General features: G+C 47.3%; 1 protein-coding gene across 9 annotated transcripts in view; it reads right to left on the bottom strand.

The window, feature by feature from the left end:
- LOC138480812 (actin-binding protein WASF3-like) overlaps positions 1-27,703 on the bottom strand; it is a 1,100,082-nt gene that overhangs the window by 804,721 nt on the left and 267,658 nt on the right. Inside the window, exon 1 of one of the 9 annotated variants that reach the window (XM_069612564.1) lies at positions 26,194-26,215. The exons of the other annotated variants lie outside the window; for them this stretch is intronic. The gene's annotated coding sequence lies outside the window, so the exon portion shown is untranslated. Of the gene's footprint in view, positions 1-26,193; positions 26,216-27,703 lie in introns of those variants that run through there. 9 annotated transcript variants of the gene reach the window in all.

A 27,703-nucleotide genomic window follows, 5' to 3' on the forward strand; every position in this document is an offset into this window, starting at 1 on the left:
CTATTCAACGTGCTGTCCAGAATTGATCCGAATGCTGACGCAGTGGCGGTAAAACTAGACGCCCAAAAGGCATTTGATATGGTCTCATGGCAATACTTATGGGCCGTGCTGGAGAAAATGGGAGTAGGACCAAATATGATTTCCTATATAAAACTACTATATACAGGACCATTGGCCAGGGTGCTGGTCAACTCTGTTCCCTCCTCTCCCTTTGCGCTACACAGAGGTACTCCTCAGGGATGCCCATTCTCCCCCATCCTTTTTGTGCTCGCCATTGAACCCATGGCTGATCACGTCAGGGATCGACACACCAGCAAAGGCATTCATTTACAGGACTTGCCGGAAATCATCTCACTGTACACAGATGACATACTCCTATACGTCAGAAACCCCTCCACATACCTAGACACGATCATCCGAGACATAACCGAAATAGGCACGTACTCCGGTTTCACCATCAACTATTCTAAATCAGAAATGTTCCCTCTCACAATAGCAACTCAACAACCGGCATATGAATACCCCCTACGCTGGTCCCCGAGTGGCATCAGGTACCTCGGGGTGCAAGTATCACTAACCAAATCTTCCTTACTGGTGGACAACTACGAAACAATGGCAGAGCTCATTGAATCCAAGATGCTCAAATGGTGCAATCTCCCACTATCCCTCGCGGGCAGACTCTCCCTAATAAAAATTATTGTGGTCCCCAAGCTCCTCTACATCTTTGCCAACGTACCAGTGTGGCCCGGGAAGCAATACTTCAAGAGGCTCCATTCGGAGTGCACCCAATTTCCTTGGCACTCCGGAGCGGTCCGCAAGAAGTGGCAACATATGACCTTACCCTATGAAAAAGGGGGTTTCACAGCCCCAGATCTATCACTGTACAGGAACGCGGAACAGGCCCAACACGCCACCCACTGGTACTCACACCTGAACCCGCCCCCACACGTACAATTAGAGAAACTGGCAGGGGATGGGACCAACATTATGACCTCACTACTACACCGTACATTCCGGACAGACGCTCTATCAGACCCGGTGGCCACCACGATCAGAGCATGGAATAGTATCCTGCCCTCTAAGCAAGAGCAATACCCATACTATAAGTGGCTTCCCATATGGCAATTGCCCGGACTCTCCCCCACACACGACCAACACCTCTCGCGTTACTCGGGAAAACCTGGGCTATCGAGGCCTAACTGACCTATACCCCGATGGTACATTTATCACCCCTCAAACATGGCGGCCTGAGCACTCCAACTCTGCGCTCGAGATGCTACAATACTGCAGGCTGAGAGCAGCGGTACGGGTAATGTGGCCCTCGTTCCCAGATGAACCCCCAGGCTCACCTGAACTCCAATACATAGCAAACCCCACAGGCGGCAGGGGCATAATATCCTCTCTAGAGGATATATCCCTCAAACCACGGGAAGCATGGGCCAGGGAGCTGGAAACGGAAATCCCTGAAGAAATGTGGAGCAAAATGTGTGCACATACGCGCAGTCAACCTTAGCGCCAGATTCCGCTGCATACAATACAAACTCCTCAACAGGCTCTATTACACACCGCACAGAGTAGCGTAATTCACACGCACACCGACTCATACATGCCCGAAATGTAAATCAGGCGAGGCAGATCATGTACATATGTTTTGGTCCTGTGCTGCGCTAAATACGTTTTGGATGGAAGTGACAAAAGCGCTCTCAGAGATAATTGGGTCCCCAGTAGACCTGGACCCATTAGCCTTGTTGTTCGGAATTTGGGCTGAGGAAAATGAAAGGAAAATGTCAACATTTTTAAATGTAAGTGCTATTGTCGCCAAATGATGCATATTACAATGCTGGAAGCGCCACCCACCCTCCCCCCCACCCTCAAGATGTGGTTGAAAGCCCTCACCTGGGTACAAATGTGTGAAGAAGAGTATATCGGATCCTTACCCATACCATCCCGCCCCCAAAATATGTGGTCAGAATTCTGCAGCTATCTGAACAATAGAGACGAGGTTGAGTGGAGCTCTACCCCCCCAACAGCCCAGCCCAACTCACCATAAGAAATGTGTCATTCGCGCCTTTCCATGCGTCAACCCTCCCCAGGCCAAGATGTCTGAAATAGTTATGATGTAATGCCTTTATGTGCTATTATGATGTCTGTTTGTCTCTGTGCAATCTGTACTGTACCTGTCTTAACTTTCTGCCAATAAACAAAAGTTCAAAAAGGAATACTGCCATATATCGGTGGAGTTAGAATGGAAATTAATGGGCAGAGGCAGCATGAAAATGTTTTTTATACTGGCATACGTTGTGTGGAAAGGCATGAAGATGCATTGGGAAATGCCCCTGTGCACTTTTGGTGACTTGCATCTATTAGATGTGTTCATGACTTACCCAAAAAAGCCAATTGCAAACTGTCTGGCCTTTTACCAATACATTCACAGAAAGTGTGCTTTGTAATGCACCATTTTAACGCATTGGTCAAAACATTTTCTCTGGGGTAGAGATTCCCCCTGAAACAGTTTTCGTTGTTCAAGTCCTAATTGCACCATGACATTTTGGAACTGTAAGGCCTAATTCCATTATGCCCAGTTAGCACTGCAAGATAAGCACTGCAAGGCCGGATTTCATTGCCCAGTAAGCACTGCAATGCCTGTTCTCTATTCTGCATTAGCACTTCAACACATATTTCTAATATTGCAAATTAGCACCGTCAAGCTTTGGATATGCAAAACAACCAGCACCACAAGCCACAGTTCAACACATGCACACATTTTCATCAAATACAGCAGGCATTCAAAAATTAACATACCTTCCTATATGCTGAAGGGCACATAAATACAAGTGGCATGCAGGAATGGATCCCTGCTGTACATTTACTGTATGCAGGGGACACCCCCGCAATCCTCATAGCCCATATCGCTGAACTAGAAGCCAAACCCGGCTCCAGGAATTTGTATCTGGGTGGGTCCGGTTTGTGATCAGGGCAGCCCAACTTTTCTCAGATCCGTGATCTGTCAAAAAATGTCTTCCTGGATCTAAAAAATCCATTTGCCCTTCATTTTTTTAGTCTGTTAGACGGCTTTATAAGGTGCAGGTGCCTGGATTCAAACCCAGGTTGTTAGGGCTCATTTACCCCCAAGACTTCTTGAATGTGTGATAAGGTTGCTTGTTAGGATTGCACTCCCTGGCAGATTTAAGGCAAATGGGTTCTTGGGAAAGGCTGACAGATGCTCCTGGGTAGGTGGGATATGGTTGGGGATCTTATGGTGGGAGTAGTTAATCGCTGTCATGAGTGCAACAAATGTTACCTGTTTTTTAAGTTGTCTTTTTCTACTTTTGGAGCTGTATGTTTAGGGGTATGACTCTAGATGGAAACAGCGTGTTCACCTCCCCAGGGTTTGCTGACATGAGGTGATTTGCCCAGGTTCACTAAATTTTTGAAATGGTAAATCTGCTCTTGCCTTCCACCTGCTCATCCTTACAAAATCACAGGCTCTCCAATACCCCTTCCACAGTCTTCTGCTCTCTTCTTCCATTTGCTCCTTTGTTTCCTTCCCTAGGCTCCCTCACTACTTTGACCTTCCATTGGCTACTCATTTAATTTTTCATACGCTCCACCATCTCCATAAGGAAAACTTTTGCCAAAGCATGAACAATGAAAGCTGTATACTGCAGAACCCTAAACAAGAGTCTGAGAGATTAATCCAATTAATCATGCCCTAAAACACAGGTCTTGTACCATTTTTCAACATAATGCTATAATTGAGATATAAAAAAACAGTGCAGAGCAAAAGAGGAGCAGAACAAATAGTATGGCACTATCTCCCTGTCATCTTCCATCAGTTCCCGCTGACTACCATTCCCATTTACAATCACTCCCACCTACCCCACCCTTCCACACCATGTCTTCTTGGCCTGGCTGGGGAGAATCAAGGTTGATGCCACCTCCTCCTCTGCAGGGGCTGAGCAACAAGGACACCAGTCTTTATTCCATCTAAGATAGATAGTGTGCACTCAATAATACCTCCCTGAATACTGTGGATACTCCCAGGAGGCCAGGTCGGTGGTGTGTGTGGACAAGTCTTTTTGTTGTGAAAGACAGCTCCCCTCGTCCTCGATAAATATTAAAGCAAGGAATAGGATATTTTGTTTCTTACAAATTAAATTTTGAAGCACAACATGGTATTTTTCTTTGCAATTTTGCAGCTAATTTCTACTGAATTGAGGGTGTATGGGAATGCTTGCATGCAGGTGAGAGTGGGATCAGGAGGTAGACAGTGCAGGTTGAGGGGTTTGTGGCCTTCTGGTATCACTCCCGGTTGGATGTGGCAGGGTGGAGGGGCCACCGCGTCCCTGCCAACCCCTATACATCATTGTCTGATACATACTGTTTACATACTGTTTATAATATGCACTTGTCCATGATGACTTCATATTTGACATGTTTACTTTGCTATTGAATGTCACAATTTTGATCAATAAATGCAGACTTATATTTTACAAAAAAGATGTGTGTATGTCTCCTTGGTGGGCCCTGACCCCTGCAATGCCCATCTATTAAACCATACTGCACACTGGATCCCTTCTAGGGGCTCCTAATTTTGTCAGGAAAACATATAGTGAGATTACATGATTTGCCCAGGATTACACACTTTGGTTAAGTGATAAAGCCAGAATTTGAGCCTGGCCTGAAATGTAGGTACTTGACCAGACATCTTCCCAGTTCAAGTTGGCACAAATATGTATTGAAGTTCAGTTTTAAATACCTAAAACTATTAAAATTCTGAGTTTTTGCACGCAAGTCACTTCTTGTACAGAATTTGAAATGATACATATACGCTGCTTACCATAGCTGCTACTCTGTATATACAAGAAGCTTGAAGTGATAGGGATGATTTATAGAAACATTTTTTTATTGTTATTTTATTTTATTTTATTTTTGAATTATTACAGCGCAAATCCCCTGGGGGGAACCAAGCAGCAAGCCACATCTAGGCACAGATTTTGTATAAAGTAAATAAAGCATTATTCACCACTCACATGATGTTACTCAAACAGATTTGTTTTAATTTGTTTTCTAAAAACTGTCAAAGATTCTATCTTCCTTAGATGTTGCGGTAGGCTGTTCCATGTATGAGTGCCGGCCATCGAAAACCTTCTGTCCCGCCAGTGGACAAATCGAGAGGTGGGAACCACCAATTGATTTAGAACCACAGACCGCAGGGATCTATTGGGGGTATATGTTTGAATCTTGCCAGCTAGATAGAAGGGTGCAAGGTTGTATATGCACTTGAAAACCAGGCGCAGTAGCTTAAACTGGATCCGTCGATGGACAGGGAGCCAGTGTAGTTTTCTTACTGAATTCAGAAACTGACTTTTTCCAGGATAGTGAGAACACTAGACGTACTGCTGCATTCTGTGCCACTGCAAGACATTGGGCCTCATTACGACCCTGGCGGAAATCGAAAAACGATGGCGGAAATGCAATACCGCCATCGAATAGCGCTCGGTGCGATTATGACCCGTCACCGCAAAGTACGATGCCATTAGCGACACCGTAGTGAACGCCAACGCTAACTGCACCAAGTACGCGCGCGCGCGCCATGCCAAACCGTAAATACCACCATGGCGCAACGGTACGCGAATTCTGACCCTAGCGGACATGCACCTAACGCCATCAAGCACGGCGGAAAGTACCATTCCGCCATGGTGAGAAGTACGGCATCGCGAACCAACCGTAAACGGCCCCACTGAGTGCCTGTACACCGCTCCCTGGCCACATTGTACAACTCCCCGTAGGTGCAATGAAGTCACAATGCAACCAGTGAAATGTACAAGTCACCCATGCATGCCAACGAACAAAAGAATCTCAAGAGGGGCCAATGGGAGGTGCAGGGCACAGATGGCACGAATACAGAAGCTATTCCAATGGACATGACCTCAGTCTCCCACCAAGAAACGCACGCAAACACAGGCACCTGTGACCAGCAATATTCAGAAAATCACATCATTCCACCAATCCACCTGGCTGACCGGCATCTGTTACACAAAACCTAATCCCCCGCCCCTGAGCATGACATCATTCAAACAGTCATATTGGCAGCCCTTATCCCTGACCTCACTGGGCTTCGTAGGCAAACGCGCCCAGCACAGTACCACGCAACTATACTCCGAAGCTGGAACCCAATGCAGATCTCCTCACAATACATCGCTCCCCAAATAGGAATATGCCACATCACTTGCAAAGAAGAACGCTACACGGCCCATATCAGAATAAAAATTTAATGCACAACAAATTCACCAAGCCCATACAGCCATTAGGCCATGAACTCCAAAACACATTTCACCATTGTGGGCTGCATCCGCAATAAATGACCAGCTACTTCTTGTGTGACGCCCTGTTCCTTCATGGTACACAGGGCCACATTCTCATACGAAAAGGCAACATGGAAGCGCCCAGAACCGCAGGGCCGACCCAATGGGGAGGCACTAGTCCAGCTGAAAGGCCGAAATGTTGCTCCGAGCCACTAGTACTGCGTAAGGGCATGTGGCCCATTGGCGATCGTCCCATAAGATCGTAATGCTGCTCCACTGATTAACACGAAGCAGCAGGTGTCGGGAGTAAAATCCATCTGCAGGAGTGGCATACAGATGGCAGTGGCAAAAGGGGAGGAGATACCTGTCAACCAAATGAAAAGAAAAAGAATAGAATGGCCATCAGAACTACATTTGAATTACTCACTTCAATGATCACACCAAATCCACAGCCATATGCATGCTAGCCCACTCCAAAGGATCATCACCACCCAAAAACCACTTGCGACTCATAACTATCTATATCGAGGTGAAAACACCATCACAAACGAGTGTACCTGTGCATGCGTCTGTTAAAACAGAATCCATCAGATGGGATTGGTAACGTGCATGGACACAAGTGTCTGAAGGCGCGTCGAGACAGGGAGGGCTCAACAAGGCCAGATAGACGATGGTCCCACTATGGCAGCCCTGCATCACATAGCGCAGGGGAGGCGGACAGATCCCAAGAAGCCCTGTACATGGCAAACTCTGTATCAAATCATCTGTCCATGCATCCATTCATCATTCCCTCATCCCGTAATGATAACGCCTGTTTCCATACTCACATAACATGTGAAAATTCCATTGAGTCTGTGCGTTATGCAGCCTGCATAATCCACTGTGCCCCAGCCCGTAATTCCAGTGTTGTGAAGTGACATGTATTTGGGAACGTCCGGCCTCATCGTCCACTTCGCTATTGCGCATCCCAAACTATTCATATCAATCATTGCATCCTCGCCATGGCCCCTGTCCCAAGGACATTGAACAATAGAACGTTATATTTGCAGTCAGACCTGTGGGCATCTCCTCGCCGCTAGCTGAAAACCGAAAGCGCCGCCCTTCGAATTCCTCATTTGCAACATCACGTCGAAAAGGCATCTGTGGCCGCTTGAAATCACAAATTAATCCATCTAGTGCGGCTGTGTGTGTAAATGGCAACTGCCTTCACTCACAAATGGGACGCCCCGCCCGTCGTTGAAACTCGGTACAGTGATGCATGAGGGTCCACCGTTACTCGAGTACTACGTTCCACTGACCCTTCACAACTCTGTTCGCGACTGCTAAGATAGTATGTGAAACAATGGGACCATAGCCGAATGAACATATCAACCAATGTTACACTGCCATCGGGTACAAATACATGATTGTAATAGCAAGATGCCATTCCTCGAATTGCAGCGTTGTGTGCGGGACGTGCTCGCCCAAAGGGGAGAGCAGCTTGCACAGGTGGAATGAATCACCACAGGTGGAGGCCATACAGCCTGAAAACACATAAATAGCACACCCAGTCTCCTCCCACAACCACACCCACTCCGAAATGCTACCGGCAGGACTCGCGATGTTGGCCCTGGGGGACCTGATAGCACTGCAAGTACTCCAACTCCAAGAAGAAGACGAACACCAACTACAACCGGCCGCACGGAGGAGACGCAGGAGGAGGAGGAGGGCAAGGCAGGGCCAGCAAGGGCCGCCAGCACAGCCACTACCACCACGCAGGCAGCCCGCAATCCCACGCCTCCGAGCACATCCGTTCAACCTCACTGATGAGCAGATCCACACCCTCTACCGTTTGGACCGGGACACCATAGCCGCCATTGTGGACATGACACAGGCTGACCTTGTCAGCATGATAGATAGCCCAACCGCCATCCCACCCCCTACTGAAGGTGGTGTCTGTACTCCACTTCCTGGCCTTAGGCACCTACCAGCACACAGTCGGACAGTTGCATGGCATCTCACAGCCACTGTTCTCACGGACACTATTGCAAGTGCTCGATGCCCTCCTGCAGCACGCAGACGACATCTCTCTACCACGCTCGGAGCAGGAAATTACCAACACAAAAGTGGGATTCCATGCACTTGCCGGCATACCGGGTTGCATTGGTGCCATCGACTGCACCCATGTGGAATTGGTCGTCCCACATGCCATGGAGGCCCAGTACCGCAACCGAAAACAATTTCATTCACTGAATGTACAAATGGTGTGTGACTCCAACAGGATCATTACACATTGTTGTGCCCGATTCCCTGGATCAACCCATGATTCTAAGGTCTTGAGGAACTCAACAATACCACGCTACATGGAGCGACACGCAGGGAACAGATCATGGCTACTCGGTGAGTCTCATTTCATGCATGCTGATGTGGGGTATGTGATGCGGCAATGACCTGGCAGGAAGGGGGGGGGTGCGTACGTAGCAATGGCATTCCACATTATTCGTTTATCGTCCACATACAGGTGATGCCGGATATCCACTGAAGAGATGGCTCCTCACACCAGTCCGGAACCCACGGGACCAGCATGAGGAGGACTACAACCATGCCCACTCACGTACCCGTGTAGTCATTGAACAGGCATTCGGCCTACTGAAGACTCGTTTCCGGTGCCTCAGCAGGTCTGGCGGGGCACTCCTGTACCGCCATGTGAAGGTTGCAAAGATGGTGATGGCATGTGTCATGCTACACAACATGTGCGTACGTAGAAATGTGCCCATGCCCCCTGACGCAGAACTGCAAGCACCTGAAGATGGTCATGATGAGGGTGGGGATGTGGCAGCACCTCAAGGAGTCTGCGAGGCACAGGAGGGCCGTGACATTCGTCAGCATCTCATAGATGCATGCTTCTAGCACTCACGCCTGGTGGCTGATACATGGACACGGGACTCGTGGCACTGTGTGTGTCTGGTACATGCACAATATGGACTGTACGCCTATGATGGCCTCGTACACAAAGATCAATGTCCACACATCTCATTGGTTGATCGTGCATTGTTTATGGCATATGTGATATCATGTTGAACACCCTATCGACCCGCCACCCAAGTGAGCCCAACACACCCCCTCCACCCTCCTACCTCCCCCCCGAACACCAGTGTCCAAAGATGCTCATTGTCAGTGGGCAGTCGCTATTGCAAGCCCCCTCTGCGGGTATCAGGGGCACCCCTGCCTGTGGAGCGCAGGTTCCTCCCAGATCTACGTTGGGGGCTGCCCTGGACGGAACTTGCAACGGATGATGTCTCTGCCTGCTCACGTCCATGCATGTCCCTAAGGGTTTGTGAGAGCTCAGTGAGCACACGGCGCACTGCGGCAAGTTCGGCACATACGTCTTTGGACGTCGCATGCAGTTCCCCCCTCAGGCTCTCGGTGCTTCTCTCCATTTGGACTCTCAGGCTCTCGGTGCTACTCTCCATTTGGACTCTCAGGCTCTCGGTGCTACTCTCCATTTGTGCCCTTAGTGTCTCTGTACTTCTCTCCATTTCTGCCCTAAGTGTCTCAGTTGATGTTTCTATGTCTGCCTTAGTGCCCCCACATTCATCGGCATGGTCCTTGAGGAGCGTGGCCAGTTGCTGCTGTTGCACGATTAACTGGTCGAGGGACTGTTGCCTCTGCTGGGCCATGGCCATTTGCGGTGGTGTCACAGACCCAATGGGGAGGCACTAGTCCAGCTGAAAGGCCGAAATGTTGCTCCGAGCCACTAGTACTGCGTAAGGGCATGTGGCCCATTGGCGATCGTCCCATAAGATCGTAATGCTGCTCCACTGATTAACACGAAGCAGCAGGTGTCGGGAGTAAAGCGCCGCCCTTCGAATTCCTCATTTGCAACATCACGTCGAAAAGGCATCTGTGGCCGCTTGAAATCACAAATTAATCCATCTAGTGCGGCTGTGTGTGTAAATGGCAACTGCCTTCACTCACAAATGGGACGCCCCGCCCGTCGTTGAAACTCGGTACAGTGATGCATGAGGGTCCACCGTTACTCGAGTGCTACGTTCCACTGACCCTTCACAAGTCTGTTCGCGACTGCTAAGATAGTATGTGAAACAATGGGACCATAGCCGAATGAACATATCAACCAATGTTACACTGCCATCGGGTACAAATACATGATTGTAATAGCAAGATGCCATTCCTCGAATTGCAGCGTTGTGTGCGGGACGTGCTCGCCCAAAGGGGAGAGCAGCTTGCACAGGTGGAATGAATCACCACAGGTGGAGGCCATACAGCCTGAAAACACATAAATAGCACACCCAGTCTCGTCCCACAACCACACCCACTCCGAAATGCTACCGGCAGGACTTGCGATGTTGGCCCTGGGGGACCTGATAGCACTGCAAGTACTCCAACTCCAAGAAGAAGACGAACACCAACTACAACCGGCCGCACGGAGGAGACGCAGGAGGAGGAGGAGGGCAAGGCAGGGCCAGCAAGGGCCGCCAGCACAGCCACTACCACCACGCAGGCAGCCCGCAATCCCACGCCTCCGAGCACATCCGTTCAACCTCACTGATGAGCAGATCCACACCCTCTACCGTTTGGACCGGGACACCATAGCCGCCATTGTGGACATGACACAGGCTGACCTTGTCAGCATGATAGATAGCCCAACCGCCATCCCACCCCTACTGAAGGTGGTGTCTGTACTCCACTTCCTGGCCACAGGCACCTACCAGCACACAGTCGGACAGTTGCATGGCATCTCACAGCCACTGTTCTCACGGACACTATTGCAAGTGCTCGATGCCCTCCTGCAGCACGCAGACGACTACATCTCTCTACCACGCTCGGAGCAGGAAATTACCAACACAAAAGTGGGATTCCATGCACTTGCCGGCATACCGGGTTGCATTGGTGCCATCGACTGCACCCATGTGGAATTGGTCGTCCCACATGCCATGGAGGCCCAGTACCGCAACCAAAAACAATTTCATTCACTGAATGTACAAATGGTGTGTGACTCCAACAGGATCATTACACATTGTTGTGCCCGATTCCCTGGCTCAACCCATGATTCTATGGTCTTGAGGAACTCAACAATACCACGCTACATGGAGCGACACGCAGGGAACAGATCCTGGCTACTCGGTGAGTCTCATTTCATGCATGCTGATGTGGGGTATGTGATGCGGCAATGACCTGGCAGGAAGGGGGGGGGTGCGTACGTAGCAATGGCATTCCACATTATTCGTTTATCGTCCACATACAGGTGATGCCGGATATCCACTGAAGAGATGGCTCCTCACACCAGTCCGGAACCCACGGGACCAGCATGAGGAGGACTACAACCATGCCCACTCACGTACCCGTGTAGTCATTGAACAGGCATTCGGCCTACTGAAGACTTGTTTCCGGTGCCTCAGCAGGTCTGGCGGGGCACTCCTGTACCGCCATGTGAAGGTTGCAAAGATGGTGATGGCATGTGTCATGCTACACAACATGTGCGTACGTAGAAATGTGCCCATGCCCCCTGACGCAGAACTGCAAGCACCTGAAGATGGTCATGATGAGGGTGGCGATGTGGCAGCACCTCAAGGAGTCTGCGAGGCACAGGAGGGCCGTGACATTCGTCAGCATCTCATAGATGCATGCTTCTAGCACTCACGCCTGGTGGCTGATACATGGACACGGGACTCGTGGCACTGTGTGTGTCTGGTACATGCACAATATGGACTGTACGCCTATGATGGCCTCGTACACAAAGATCAATGTCCACACATCTCATTGGTTGATCGTGCATTGTTTATGGCATATGTGATATCATGTTGAACACCCTATCGACCCGCCACCCAAGTGAGCCCAACACACCCCCTCCACCCTCCTACCTCCCCCCCGAACACCAGTGTCCAAAGATGCTCATTGTCAGTGGGCAGTCGCTATTGCAAGCCCCCTCTGCGGGTATCAGGGGCACCCCTGCCTGTGGAGCGCAGGTTCCTCCCAGATCTACGTTGGGGGCTGCCCTGGACGGAACTTGCAACGGATGATGTCTCTGCCTGCTCACGTCCATGCATGTCCCTAAGGGTTTGTGAGAGCTCAGTGAGCACACGGCGCACTGCGGCAAGTTCGGCACATACGTCTTTGGACGTCGCATGCAGTTCCCCCCTCAGGCTCTCGGTGCTTCTCTCCATTTGGACTCTCAGGCTCTCGGTGCTACTCTCCATTTGGACTCTCAGGCTCTCGGTGCTACTCTCCATTTGTGCCCTTAGTGTCTCTGTACTTCTCTCCATTTCTGCCCTAAGTGTCTCAGTTGATGTTTCTATGTCTGCCTTAGTGCCCCCACATTCATCGGCATGGTCCTTGAGGAGCGTGGCCAGTTGCTGCTGTTGCACGATTAACTGGTCGAGGGACTGTTGCCTCTGCTGGGCCATGGCCATTTGCGGTGGTGTCACAAAGTGGCTGTTCGCCTCATGTTGCCCTGCCACAGGGCTTGTGGGGGATGGCCAGTCGTCGTCTTGTGGGTGCCCCTGCGTGGTATCCTCATGGTGTACGGGATGGAACAGACAGGGGGATTGGGACAGGTCATGGATGGATCTGACTTCGACATCCCCGTCTTCTGTGTCGGAGCATGCTGCCATTAATGGAGTGTCACCTATGGTGCTGCTGCCACCAGAGGCAGTGCCTTCTGTGGCATCCATTGGGGGGACCTGTGGTGGTGCTGTTGTGGGCATGCTGGCTGCTGGGGTGCCTGTTGGAGTTCCCTCCTCTGTGCTGCCACTTGATTTGTGCTGCTGCCGTGTCTGGATGCGTGCAGCTGAGGTGGAGGGTCTTTGGCCGTTGGTCTTGGCCCTCTTTGCAGGTGTGCTGGTAGGGGTGTCCTGAAGCTCGTCGTTTGGATCGGACCCTGTGGTGGAGTAAAGGAGGGCGAGCGTTATTAATGGATCTGTGGGAATTGGAATGGCAATGTATCACATGCATTGGGGTGGTACCTGAGGGTGATTTGGGTCGGGGCCTTGGAGGTGCTTTCATTTGTGTGTGGAGTGAGGGTGCAGTTGTTTGGCAGCCTGCAGTTAGGGTGTGCCTGCTGCACGTGTAGAGGGTGTTTTTGGGGTTTTTAATTATTTATGTATTTATTGTGAGTTTTAAAGTGCGCTGTCAGGCCAATGTGTGTGGACGTTCTCCTGGACATGTGTTACTGTTGCGCTATGTGGACACATGGTGATTCACATGATTGGACATTGTGGATTTGGCATGGTTTTATTTGGGCCACCTACCGGATTCTTCGGATGTCTGCACTCCTTTCTCCATCCCTCCGACTCCCTCTATACTCTCCATTCCAATGGTGGAGGCACAGATTTCTTCCCAGGGGGTCAACTTGATGGGTGATTCCGATCGTCCCCCGGTGGCTGTGGCAATGTTGCGATTGGCAGAAAGTATGCTACGGACGCGTATCCGCAGGTCGTCCCATCGCTTTCTGCATTGCTGTGGGTTGCGGGGTGCGGTCCCCACCGCACTTACCCGCTGTGCCACCAGGGCCCATATGGCCTTCTTGTTTGCAAGTGCCGTCCTGGTCATTTGCGTGGAGAAGACGGCGGCAGCATTCTCCTGGAGGGTCTCTGTGAGCACGGTGAGTTCCTCACGGGAGAAGTGGACCTGCCGCTTGCGGTCGCACGCTTTCTTCGCTACTTTTCCCATTTTTCTTGGTTACACTAGGGTGGATGACGGGTTGGGATGTGTCTCAGGGTAGTGTTTTTAGTGGTTGTGTGGATTTTGTGGTTTTATAGGTGTACGGCGTGATGTTTCCCGTTCCGGGACCATGTTTTTACTTCCGTTTCCGTATATTTACGGTCACCGTACTTTCCGGTTGGCGCTCACTGCGGTGTCCGCTAAGATGGGTGGCGGTATTGCACCTAGGGCGCCGTACGGCGGCGGTGTGGGCCGTTTTGGGGTCATTTCCGCCATCGCGGACTTTGCACTTCCGCCATGGCGTGGTGCTCGTGCCCGATGGGTCGGAATGGGCCGCATTTTGCTCCATCGTGCAATGGCGGAAACGCTATTTACGCTGTGGCGGTCCGGTCAGTCACTTTCCGCCAGGGTCGTAATGAGGGCCAATGCAACTGATATTTAGGACACCCTACCAGAAGGCCATTGCAGAAGTCCAGACTGGCATTAACAAGTGAGACCACCACCTTTGCTCAATCACCTTCGGGGATAAGTGGGAGAAGTGGTTTCAACATTTTCAATTGAAAATATGCTGATTAAACCATTTGGTTCACTTGCCGATTGTACCCCATGTCTGACTGCCAAATGCAACCCAAATTCTTAACAGAGTCTGTCCTTTACGATGTTACTGAATATCAGAGGAAATGGGACCATCAGAAAAGTGGTTCCTAGATTCTTCTTAGATCTGAAAATGATTATCTCAGTCTTGTTAAGGTTAAACTGGAGCTTGTTATCTATCATCCATCCTCGAATTGCTTCTTCACATTTCAGAATGTTCTCTACTGTCTCCACTGGTTGTTTTAGACTCACGTAAATCTGCGTATCATCCGCATAGGAGTCATACTGCAGATTAAATTGTGCCAGAATAATTAGAAGAGGATGAATATTAAGATTAAAGAAAAACGGCGATAGAGAGGAGCCCCGAATGACTCTGCAGACATAGTCAGCATTTCTGATAGGAAGGAACCCATCTTAACCTGCTGCTTATGATCACTCAGAAACGAGTCAAACCGTCTCAATCAATCTAGCATTCAGAATTTTTGGGTCGAATGCATACTTTTGGGTTATGAATAGCATACTTTTAAACCAATGAATGAAAGCCACGAAAATTAAATGTTGTTTATTATTGCAAGTTTCTGTGTTCGATTGTTCTCGTTACTTTTCCTTTTCCATTTATTTAGTTTCTTTTTCTTACTTTGCTAACTTCTTTTGTAAAGGTTTGTGATAAACTATAAACAATAAACAGTAATACTAATTATTATAAAGATTGCTCAATAAATGCACAAGTCACATGATAAACCCACCCGATAATGTGTTCATCATTGTAGAATCGAGTTGATGAAAAATATATTGGGGACATTTTGTTTTGAATCCCAAATTGCAAAGAGGGGACCGCTCCTGTTTACACTTCTTTGCAAAAGGGCCCCTACAGGCTATTTGAATTGTTTCCACAAAGTACTGAAAAAGTAAATAGCAAAACATAGGCAGAATCGCCTTTTTGCGTCACTTTTACACTATGTGACTGGAAAGGTGTAAATCACTCCCACAATTAATGATTTGGAATCTGCTTGCTTTTACCAATAAAGCTACAATCATAGGTAGTAATCCTCCAAGTCCTGTGGAGTGTAAAAAGATGCGGTAAAATGATTTGATTGTAGCTTTTTTTTTCCCAGTCCTGATTGGAAGCCTACAAGTTCCAGAATGCTAATTAATGAACAAATTACAAAATATCCCATACAGACGCAAAATAAAATGAAATGCATAATAAAGTCATTGTTTCACACAGCTTGTTCTGTACCCCCATAATTTCTAATCACCCAACAATCACACTTAAGCAGCTTATTAAAAGCGTACATAATTTAAAGAACAAGTACCTTTTGCTATCACTGATCACTTTCTATTTTAAATAATCTGCATCTGAGACATGTTAAAAAGATAAAGCCTCACTGCGTGCACCTGTGCAACCCTGACTGACTTTGAGGGGAGAAAGGCAGATCAAGGGTGCCCCATAGGCATTTGTCCATTGTCTGACTGTTAAATCCACCTCTGATTGCACTCTGCAAGAAATATTTTGATACCTTTTTTTACATTTAACAGATGAGCACCGTTTGTACTTTGCCAGAAACAGATTAAGAAATTGTATTTTCTTGTGTTATTTTCAAGGTTTCATGATCAATCTTCTGAGAGCCAAATGTTTATTGGTGGAATGTGGGAACAATCCTCCAGGGCCGCGGAACCCACCACCCTCCTCTGTCTCTGATGGGATCCCACAGTAAATAACTTCAATTTCTGGCACTGCCTAAACACCTAGCAGTCATATCATAGTTTTCAAAGCCGGGCCTGCTAGAAGCGCGGGTGACACCACCCCAGCACCCACTCCCCCCTTTGGCATTATGGATGATTATTTTTACAGAGCCGAATGTGGGATAAAAGTGCATTCAGCTTTTTATTTACGAGCATTTCGTCCGAAACGCGCAGGGAATGCAGTACATGGTTGCGTCAGTATCCCCAGCTCTAGTAAGAAATGAAAAATGGTGTCAATTGTTGGAGGCAGCACCAATCAGCCAAAACCTTAAAAGAAGTCTTCATTAAGATGAAACCGAAGGTTGAACAGTGCTGTAAAAGAGCAGTTTGTTGTTGCTGAGATCTGCTAACTCCCCTGCGACCAATTCAATGGCGATGTACTAGAGTGCAGGCGAGGGAAATGCGGCACTCACTCGAGTTTCTGTCACAATTTGGAGAGAGATTATAGAGAGCTTTGTGAAGTTGTGCGGCTTTCCACATGAACAGACATGTATTTTTCAAACGCCTCCTATGAGGAGCGGAATAAGCTGTACATTTTATTTTCTTTTTTTTGGTAACTTAAGCAGCAGTCTAGTTCTGTTTCTGATGTTTGCCCCTATCTGCCTCCAGGCACTACAGCACTGGCCAAGAATTTTCAAGGAAGAGTGAAACTTTAAAGAGAATGAGTAATGGAGAGGGAACCCTCTCCATTGAGGCCAGGCATCCAATTACTTGCACCCCGCTGCTTTCCAACCTACCAGCTGCGTGCTAAGGACTCAAGCGCCGCTGTATCGCTCAAATCCAATATCACCGCTATCTGCACAGCCGCTGCAAAAAAATAACTGAGATATGTTAATATCATGTGCACAGCATATCTTTAGGTCTCATATTTATTTAGGTGCCATATAAACCTTTAAGTGCCTTGTGTTTATCCGGCTTTCATTTACATTAGCCTCACTGGAAGCTATCAGACACTCATGGCCTTCAGGGTAATGGCCACCATTTTCACTCTATTAATATCGAACTGCTCCAACATCACCAAAATTAGACTGATTAACAAAAGAATGAAATACCCACATGCAGACAGGCACAAATAAAGATTTGCAAGGCCTGGATAGACTAGGAAGAGGGAGGTAAGGTGACATGGTGAGAATCCCATGGGGTCCAAAAGGGGTAACCAGAGGGCTCCGAATGGGAGATCAGCAGTGTCATCATGTAAAAGTAATGAGTAATAATGTTAGAGGCGCAGGGGATGGAAATGGGGACCAAGTTGGGGGGCATTGGGCAGGAAGCGTTGTGGACGGTGACTTAACAGCACATAGTACTAGTTCAGAATGCTGGGAATCTAAATCGAAAATGCACGTCAGAGGCAAACCCGCCAGTGATTCTGGCGGGTTGCCTGCAAACCAGCCTTACCGTTACAGGCGCCCGATATCCAGGTATTTGGACTCCATGGAATGGGTTTGCCGCAATCACCAGCACCGGTACTGCCAGTGAATGCGCCAATTATTTGCTGGTAGGGTTCTGAGCTACTGGCAGGTCAAACGTGGAGTGTGCCAATGTGGTAAAAATGCCAGGGCCAGTATTACTGCCCTTTTTTCTGCCATTTCTACCATACCTGCACACTCGTAATGAGCCCCATTGTGTCCATTGATTGCACTGTGATTGTTTCAGCCAGAGGGAGAGTGCGGTGTGAGCTCAGCTGCGTAGGATGACAGGCCACTTGCAGAGAAAATGGGAGTGTCCTTTGCCCTAATAGAAAGTGATGGACAGGAAGTCACTGCAATTGTTCAATTGTGCTACTTGTGTTTGAGGAAATGGGGGGAGAAGGAGAGGTGTTCAACCAGGCCCGACTCCAGCATGTATCATCTAGGTGGGCCAGAGGTGTTATTGGGGGGCCCAATTTCCATTTGGTGTGAGAGTAGTCTAACCCACCCCGGAGCTACATTATATAGCCTTGCAAGCCTCTGGCACAAACAATACACAGGTTAGATTCTGTTTCCATACAGACACTATGGACAGTTACCAAAACTGCATGAGCTAATAAAATCACTACTTTATGAACAGTCCCAGCCATGACATCCTCTGGACCGGCAGTCTTCCACACTTGTTTGGTCAGAAACCCTCTAGTAAGTCGTATGACAGGAAGCACTGAAACACGGCCCATACTCACCATCTTGCCCTAAGGCTGTGTGTGTACATGCGAGGGACAAAGGCGCACGCATGTTTTGTGCATCCATGGCATAACATATGTCTCAAACCAGTAGTACACTAGTCCAGTTCTCTCCCTGTTCTCTGCCTCTCCCGTTGGCTTTCTTCCTGCCTCCTTCCTCCTTCTCTTGCTGCCCGTTTACTCTGTTCTCCCTCTCACTGCCCCCTTCTTCCTGCCTTTCCTGCACCATCTGTTGCTTTCTACTTGTCCCTTCCCCTCTGTCCCGGTCTTCCTGACTGTTCCTTCTGCTTTTTGACTGCCCAACTCCTCCCATCCTTCGCTTCCTTCATATTCATTTCACTCTGCTCTAACCCTCACGTCCTGACTATCCCTTTTGCTTTTTCTGTCTGCCCTGCACCTCTCCTTCCATCCTTCGCATCCTCAGTGCCTATTTGCTCTACTCTACCCTACCCTACCTCTCTATTGCTGCTTGTTACTTCTGTTATCTTCCTGCCCCCATTCATCCTTCTCTTTGTCGCTGCCCCTCTCTCGTTCTGCCCTCTCATCCTTGTTCTCTCCGTTTCCTGGCTCATCCTTGTACTCGCACATCCCTCCCCCTCATGCCTCCTTCCTGCCCATTCTCTTGGCGACCTCTTTGAAGATAGGCTGTGACAGCCCCGATGCCCCACAATGCTGGAGCGCTGGAGCGCATGGGCGTAGGGGTCAGGGGAGTGCAGGAGTGGGCTTGGGGCACATTGAAGTATGTTCCTATAATAGAAGGGATGCCCCTCTGCGCCCCTCGTATCTTAGGGCCTTATGCCTCTTCTCCGACATTGTTTGTGCATCGCATCTGCTGCTAGCGTGACCCCAGAACCATTGCCCCACCCCTGGATATGCATGCACCCCCCTCCACCTACATGAATAATGTGAGAAAGTGGCACAGGCAAGTTGCAAGGGGGGTGGCATAACAGGTTGAACAAGAGTCCAGACAACACAGGGACAGTAGGGGTAGAAAATTGGAAGAGAAGTGTAGCGGGGCTAGTAAGGTGACAGGAAGAGGTCACAAACATGGGTACACGTGGGGATGAGTAGAGTGGGGCAGGGAGAGACAAGCTGCAGTTGCTAAGTGTATGACGAGTTTGTGGAAATATCTTCCAGCCAAAAAAGCGACTAAAGAAGAAGCAGGGAAGAAAAAGTAAACAAGGCTAGAAGTAAGAGACTGAACAGGGTGATCATGCGATTATCAGAGAGAGTGCGAGTAAGGGAGAAAGTCTGAGGCTAATCCATTGCAGTGTTTTAGGGGGTTCTTGCACCTCCCCTCTCAGAGTTGCAGGAGGTGCCCTCACCCCCCAGCGTTGCAGACAGTGTCTACGCCCTACTCCCAGTGTCGCAGATGGTGCCAACTCGGGCTGTGGGCAGTGACTGTCCCCCCAACTGTGCCAGCAGTGGGTAAATCAACCTGCGTTGACATAATCAGCTGGGGCCAGGAGTCATTACCATAGATACTGTTGGATGCAGTATGGGATTTCTTCAAACCCCATGCAACAAGAAGGCGGCCTTCTTGGCTCAATCAGTGAGCGAGGGATTAATCAATGTCAGTACAGCTGTGTGGACATTAGCCACACTGCCGCCACTGACAAGTACTTAAAGTTTTCCATGATCCCAGGACTTTTCCAGCAACCAGCATATATTTTATGACACCTTGCGGAGCGTGAGGGACATAGTGCAGTTTTCTCTGCAGTTCACCACGGAAGAAACAGACAGAAGCTTGTAAGCCTCTCTTATATTCAACTACTCAAATCACAGTTATCGAACATTGAGCCCCATGCATCCAGAGCCAATGGCCTGAAGCTACCCATTATTAGTCCGCCTACCACTTTGAGTGTTCTTTCAATCAATCAAGCGAACTTAGCAACGTGGATAAGCAAAATGCTTCTATTGCGATGTCACAGATAATCCAAATTCGAATGAGAACACATAAGAACAAAAGACTCTTTTCCACTCCTCCCATGCCATGTGGGAGCAGCAGAAAAGAGTATTTTGCTCTTACGTGTTCTCATTCGAATTTGGATTATCTGCGACATTGAAAGAGAAGCATTTTCTCAATACTCATAGAAGTGCCAGCCAATTAAAAAAAGTAAGCAAAACATGAAACTCCCATCTGACAAGCCCGGGGCTAGGGACGACTGGCCTCTGCCTCCTCCACCTACCTGCAACTCTTACTTCAACCTCGACTAAGATCCAAAGTAAAGTGTAAGCACTGCAGCTGGCACTGTGACTGCATGTAGTGCAACATTATGTCAACAAGGGTGTTTAGACTTAGTGGCTGCCGCTTGGCCCACGCCTGTGCATCGTGAGGGCACGTGCAGAAATTACAGAATATCACTGATCAATCAATGCGCAGGTGTGGGCCAAGGCTGTGCGATCCAGCCATCTTGCTGTATTTGTTGCTCTGCATTGTCTTACTTCCATGACAAATGCATTGCACCTCAGCTATCCTATTAGTGCTGCTTATTGTTTGGTACAGCACAGTGACAAAGTATGGAAGAGCTACCTTAAAGACGTCAGTAAGCCCCAAAATTGCGCATTTCCTCTGCGCCCAAAATCTGCTATGCTTATTCTCATTGCAAATGCATAAGCGTAGCCAACTGCGATTTTCAAAAGAAAGACAGTGGTCCTCATTATAAGTTTGCCGGTAGCCTTGCCGGTAAAACCGTCAGGCTGCCGCCAAACTTCCGAAAAATTCCAGCACCCACTAATGGGCAATTACCGGGTCATTACGGTCCTGCCGGACCCGGTAATTGCCCATTCTTGGGCGCCAGAATGGAATGGTCCCCATTCCCATTGAGCCGTATAGAGCTCAATGGGAATGGAGAGGTCGGATGTACCGGCACCATTCAGAATGGTGGCAGTGCATCCAACATGCTTGCTCGCGAGTGCCGGGACGGCTGCCAGGTCAAACCTGGTGCCATAATGGCACCCACGAGCAGAACTCGTAGTTTGCCGGTCTGGTAACTATGGTACCGGCAAGTTTACTGGTACCGTAGTTACCTGACTGGCAAACTTATAATGAGGCCCAGTACATTTCAAATCGAGCGCATGACTCTTCAACTCACCTGTACCCTGCACCACAAGTCTCAGAGCCCTGGAAAATCATGAGCTCCACTAAAGCGGCCGGGATGTCGCAGTGTTCCAGTGACACTGTACATGTGGGGCAAAATAAAATATGGTGACCATGTGCGTGTGGGGCGAAATAAAAATAACTACTGTGTGAGTAACTACGTGGCCACGTGGTTGTAAAGCACCCAAAGACATTGACAGGCCTGATTACACAAAAATTCGGACTTGCGCAATTGACTTCTCCAGAAATAGAAGCACCATAGAGCATCATTCTACATGGCACTGTGCAAGCTCCACAGCAAGAAAAGTGATTAGCAAATCCCCTGAGTGATGGAAAGCGGGTGCAAAGCAAAACAAGCACTGGCAATACAAACAGTTTGGACTTTTGTGCAGGCATGGAAACACATTTGCCAGGCACTGCTGTAGAGGTATTAACTGTCTAACGGGTGCAAAATGGTACGACTGCATTGGTATCTAATAGCAAGCCTGTATACTTCCTTATTAACCCAATACTAAGCTGGTGACCACTGTGCGCAATGTCTGCAGTGTGCGTACTGCTTTCTTTTCATTCATAAACGGAACGAAAACCAAACTGCACACAAGCAACTCTTGGTCAGATGCCTCCTTTCTAGGGGGGGCCAGAGCAGTTTCTTGGTGGGGCCTAGCCCCCCTGCTGGAGCCGGGCCTGTGTTCAACAGCACAGCCCAAAACTTTGGAACACTTAAGGGCTCAGGCTGGGCTCCTCTCCTGGAAGACAAGGGGAGGGCCTCACATTCATGCGCTCAGGCTAGAACTGAGACCTCTTCATGCTACGGCTTACCGGGTATATGGCATCTAGTGAAGAAACTGTGGTCTTTTACAGATCTCCAATCCCCCTCTCCCGGAAGGAATTTAAGTTCTGTGTGCAGACTGATATTTGGGAAATTACTCATTTTAACCTATGATTCTATTATTTACGGAAAGGGGTCCTAAGGACCAGCTCTACAACCACAGGTTACCGTGGATGCTTGTGTGATTCCCATCTAGGGGCAAAATATCATTCCTAGTGGGTTTTATATCATGGTTCGGCCCTACCAGGGTCAAAGTAGCCGCTGGCGTATGTCCACAGCCCGTGCACCTGGAGACAATCAGGTTGTTCAGGGATTACTGAGTCGGGCATGAGGCCTTGCCCAGTAAAAGGTGACATGCCCAGATTGCCAGAGCATGGACAAAGTACCCAGTGGACACAGTCATGATGATACTGCATACTGTTTAAACAGCACAACTCATGCAGCAATGGAAATGCACAACTCCGTATACTAGGGAAAGTGGGGTGAATCAGTCTTGCGTTGATTTTGTGTTGTGCCCCTGGAGATCTATGTTGAGCCCGTGGGGGTTGAGAGGTGCCCTCTGACTATAAGCCATGCAGGGCATATCCACGCCATGGCTGAACAGAGCAAAGTTATCTCCTAATGCCAGACCTAAACGTGACCCCAGGGCTGTTGTTCTGTGATTTACCGCCAGGACTTTATTCAGGTACACAGAATGCCGTAACTTGGGCTGCTATTTTGTGATAATCGATTCCTGACACCTCCGTGTGGAGTGAAATGATTGTTGTGCAATAGAACCTGGAGCGTTTCAAGTGCCGAATGGGATTACCAAATAAATGATCTCAGGCCCAAATAACCAGACAGGCTCAAATAATATGGCAAAATACTACTTTCTTATCAGTTCAATAAAGTAGGGAAACCTGCTGAACTAACAAATTATAGCTCACACACTCTCTGCAAAGGCTTGCTACCTCGATGTACATCAGCTATGATGACATCCTACATGGCAAACAGTAAAAACCTATTGTGCAGAGGGATTGGTTTGGTTTATTATTTGTACAGCACGCATAGCCCTAAGGCATCTCGGCCCTTAACTTAAGACAAGGTACAATAAGTGTCATAAAAGGTTACAGATAGCGGCAAACAAAGAGGGATAACATACATAGATGAAAAAATAACAAAAACATACAGAGAGTTGTGTACAGAATTGAGAGTTCTCCTCTTCTAAGGAACTACCTCAAATACATATAGGTTACATTAGGTGGTAGGCATATGTAGTGCGGAAAAGTTCTTTTCTTATAGGGAACTACATCAAATACATATTAGCAAAAATCAGGTAGCAGGTGTATGTAGTATGAAAAGTTCTCCTCTTATAGGGAACTACATCAAATACATATTAGGAAAAAGTCAGGCAGCAGGTTTATGCAGTATGGAAAGTTCTCCTCTTCTAGGGAACTACAACAAGTACACATTAAGTTACATCAGGTAGCAGGCATGTGCAATGTGGAAAAGTTCTCCTCTTATAGTGAACTACATCAGATACATATAAGTTAAAGTCAGGTAGCAGGTATATGCAGTGTTTAGAGTTCTCCTCTTGTCGGGAACTACATCCAATACAAATCTGGTAAAATCAAGTGGCAGGTAAATGCAATGTATAGAGTTCTCCTCTTGTAGGGAACTACATCGAGTACATAATAGGTAAGGTCAGATAGCATGGGTAGATCAAATGCATTGAGAGGAACACCCCTCCTGAAGCGGGGGGCTACCATCAAAGCATCAGGAGTTATAATCAGTGCTAAGTGTTGAATGTGCTGGAGACAGATCATTCATTACTTTAAGTGTTATCATTAGTACAAGGTGCAATGTGATTGAAGCAAAGTAGGTATGTTGTGGGGGGCATAGTAGGTAACGAAAGTGCGTAATAAGAATTACAGGAGCACAGTATTACAACAAGGTTAAGGTTATGATATGATATGGCATTTATAACGTGCCTATACACACGGGTTTCAAGGTTTTTACAAGAGATTGGTTAAGGGAACATATATACCTATATTTCATATAAGCGTATCATCATTGGCTGCCCTTTATCAAGTAGGCACACCTTGAACAACCTCCAATTACCTATAATACTGATAATAGCATGACAACAGCAGTGGAAAGGCTTCTTCAACACTGTATGGTCCGCCATTTCTTAGACCCTCATGATAGGTTGGCAATCTCCTCCAACCTTGGACATTAGGCTCATTAGCAGCATGTAAGCAACGAAACCCAGGGGCAAAGGAATAACATCAGACAACTACCATCCTTACCTAATTAGCCTACCATCTCTCATCAGTTAGGCCCTAAGCCAAGGCTTCTTCTCTGTAGTGACCTTGCTGACTGTTCTCTTCCACAGAACTTTAAAGGGAGTGCAGGTACATTGCTATCTTCGTCTGCAGCTTTTATGAATAGTCCTTGTCTTGTCTTCTGGTCTTGTGCCACGTGTGAGGAGACCATGATTTTGTCCATACTGTCCCTTTATTTAGTGCTATTTGATTCACTTATACTGGGTGCTATTACTCTTCTTGGCATCTGGAGACTTGGTTGCTCGGTCTTGCATGTGCTTTCTGCATTTTTGATTGTTCAATACTTGGCACTCACAATTATTCACCCCTTTACTTAATCTTACACATGGCCTATCCCTTTCAACTCCTTCCGGCCTTGCAGTTGCTTTTTGCTGCAGCATCCTTGATCCTGAGCCAAACAAATATCCTTTGTTCTGCACAAATCTGTATTTCAGTGCCTGTCAGCTTGGTAGCCTTGCTCTTTCTCCTTGGGGCTTCTCACTTATTATTATTATACGATACCGATGTCAGATTTCTCAACATGGCTGCTTTACCCGTGTTATATTTCCTACTGTAGCAAGCTTCTACATTGTTTTATCTACCTTGCGTTTCTGCGTATATACATCTACTGCATATCTTGTTAGTTAACTTTTAAGAGTATATGTTTTTCTTCATATTCAATATATGTTTACTTTGTCACTTTAGTCACATCTTCATTCTCTCGATATCCATACATTGTGTTTAATGCGTCCACATGTCTTCATGGCGTCACTTAGAGCAAGGTTTACACTGGTGCACACCAAATGTTATAAGTATGTCTCTCTGGAGTCAAGGGTAGTAATGAGGTGCAGAGGAGTGCAATACAATCCTGACAGTAGGTTGTAATCGTCTAAAGAGCAGAAGAAAACAGTGTCCATGCGCTGTGGAACACTCACATCCCCTGCACACTCTAGGTTTTTGTTAACGGACAGAAAATCATTAGGTAATAGTATTTGTAAGTCAAATATCTAGTATTTTTGAATCAGACAATCTTGGTGGGAGAAACACCCACTTGTTAGTTACTATATCTTTAAACAATTCACCTTAGAATTGTTACTCAGATTTCATTCTTAATTGTATTTCAGTTGTGTTTTCAAAAACAGAAAGTTGTGTTTCAAATAAACATACAATTCTTAAATCAACAAACCAAAAACAAACGATCTCATAGTGTGATAAATTTCAGCAATATTCAGTACATATTGTCCAATGCATTTATGTCTATATATTTGGTGCAAAAAAGAAAAAGAAAAAGAAATTAGCTCAACGTGTTTCGGGACTTTAAATCCCTTCTTCAGGAGTAAAGCAACTTGGCAAATGTTCATGTTCTGAAAACATCTTCTAATTCATTCTGTGATTTCATTGTGATCAAAAGAACAGATTTTCTAATTAGTGGATCTGATTTCTTACCAAAAAAAAAATCATCTTCATAGCTAATGCACATGGTTAATTTAGCAATGTCCTACCTCTCATGGGGACCCCTTAGCAGTCAATTATGCGGGTATTCAGTAGAGACCAGGTTGATTAGGGGTCAGCTCTACGAGTTCAGAAGGTCACCTACAAGGATAATGATATGCGTATAGTTATAGGTTTCACTACTTGGTAAAAAAATCTGCTCAAATACTGTGGATATTCTGGATATTATGTCCTCCTATCTGTTGGCTAGATGTGGAGTAGATGTCCAACTTCAGACTAGTGCTTGCAGTACTCTGTTATGTTGTAAAGTGTGGGCCCAATGGGTCGCGAGAATCTGTATGGTAAGTAATGTATCGTGTTCATTAGGATCTATCGTTATCCATCGTGTACATTAGTATCTCACATTCTCTTCCCAAACGCGTAGAAAAGTGTATGCATTGGGTAGACAAATCTATGTAATTTATGATCGGCTCAACTCTCTGGTGTTTTATCTTTTGACTCAAGCCGGTCAAGATTCTTGTAATCTAGCCAGATTATTGAGCTGGTGTCACTCTCTTCACCCAATCTCTACAATGATAAGGATAGGTCATCTGTATTATGATCCCCTAATTCCACATTTTATTACTGTCTTTCATTACCCCTCATTGTCTTATCTGCTTACCTATAAGGGTAAGGGATCAATATGGACTGCTATATAGATGTCGCCTTGCTGTTCCTATGGATAGTGTAGCATTCTGTTCCCACTTTCACTGCCGAATCTATAATACAATGTGACAATACGGAACTTGGGGTTAACCATCCGTATGTAGTTACTCTAGTGTTTCTACTTGGAGCTTAGTAAATAGGAGCCAGACTCAACTCTCTGTTCTCGAATTGGGAATAGCTGCAGTCTGAGCTGTCCTCGAGTGATGGCGGTTCGTTTCTCATCATCCTCTCTGTTACCATGTATACTTTGTGACGTGTACCTGCATCCACGTGGTGACGTCAGATGTAAACAAATGACGTCAGTATGTGGCGCCCGTGATCTATATTCTCGTCTCTGTAAATCATCAATCCCACTAGATTTCTTTGTCTGATTGATGTCTATATGTGCACAGGGTGCCCATGCTCACAATCTATTGAGGTGGGGTTTTACATGTCTTGTTAATGAGCAGTTTCACCCGGTCCAATGAGGTTACTGTACATGTAGCTATTAGACTATGTCCAACAACCATAGTCTATTCTTTCATTACCACAAAAACAATGTTTAATTAAGTCTATTGCAGTGTATTACAATTCACATGAGTTTTGATTGATTTAATCTTGTTGCTTTCCATCTTCTGATGGAGCTAAACTAATTGGTTATGCCTTGTCCACTAAGGCTGCTTTACATATTCATGTAAATAGTGTCACAACTTGTGTTAGAGCTGGCCGTGAACCATGTCTCTGTGAGAGCAAGGGCATCCAGGTCAAGTACTTTAAGGAGGTTGCAGAGGTCAGAGGTGTGTTTGACAATAGAGCGAGAATTGAGAGCAGCGACGTGGAGCAGGTTGCCACATTTCCAAGACTTCTCTGCAGGGG

The sequence above is a fragment of the Ambystoma mexicanum genome, chromosome 5p, assembly GCF_040938575.1.
Source record: "Ambystoma mexicanum isolate Mex_15411 chromosome 5p, UKY_AmexF1_1, whole genome shotgun sequence".
NCBI classification, from domain to species: domain Eukaryota; kingdom Metazoa; phylum Chordata; class Amphibia; order Caudata; family Ambystomatidae; genus Ambystoma; species Ambystoma mexicanum.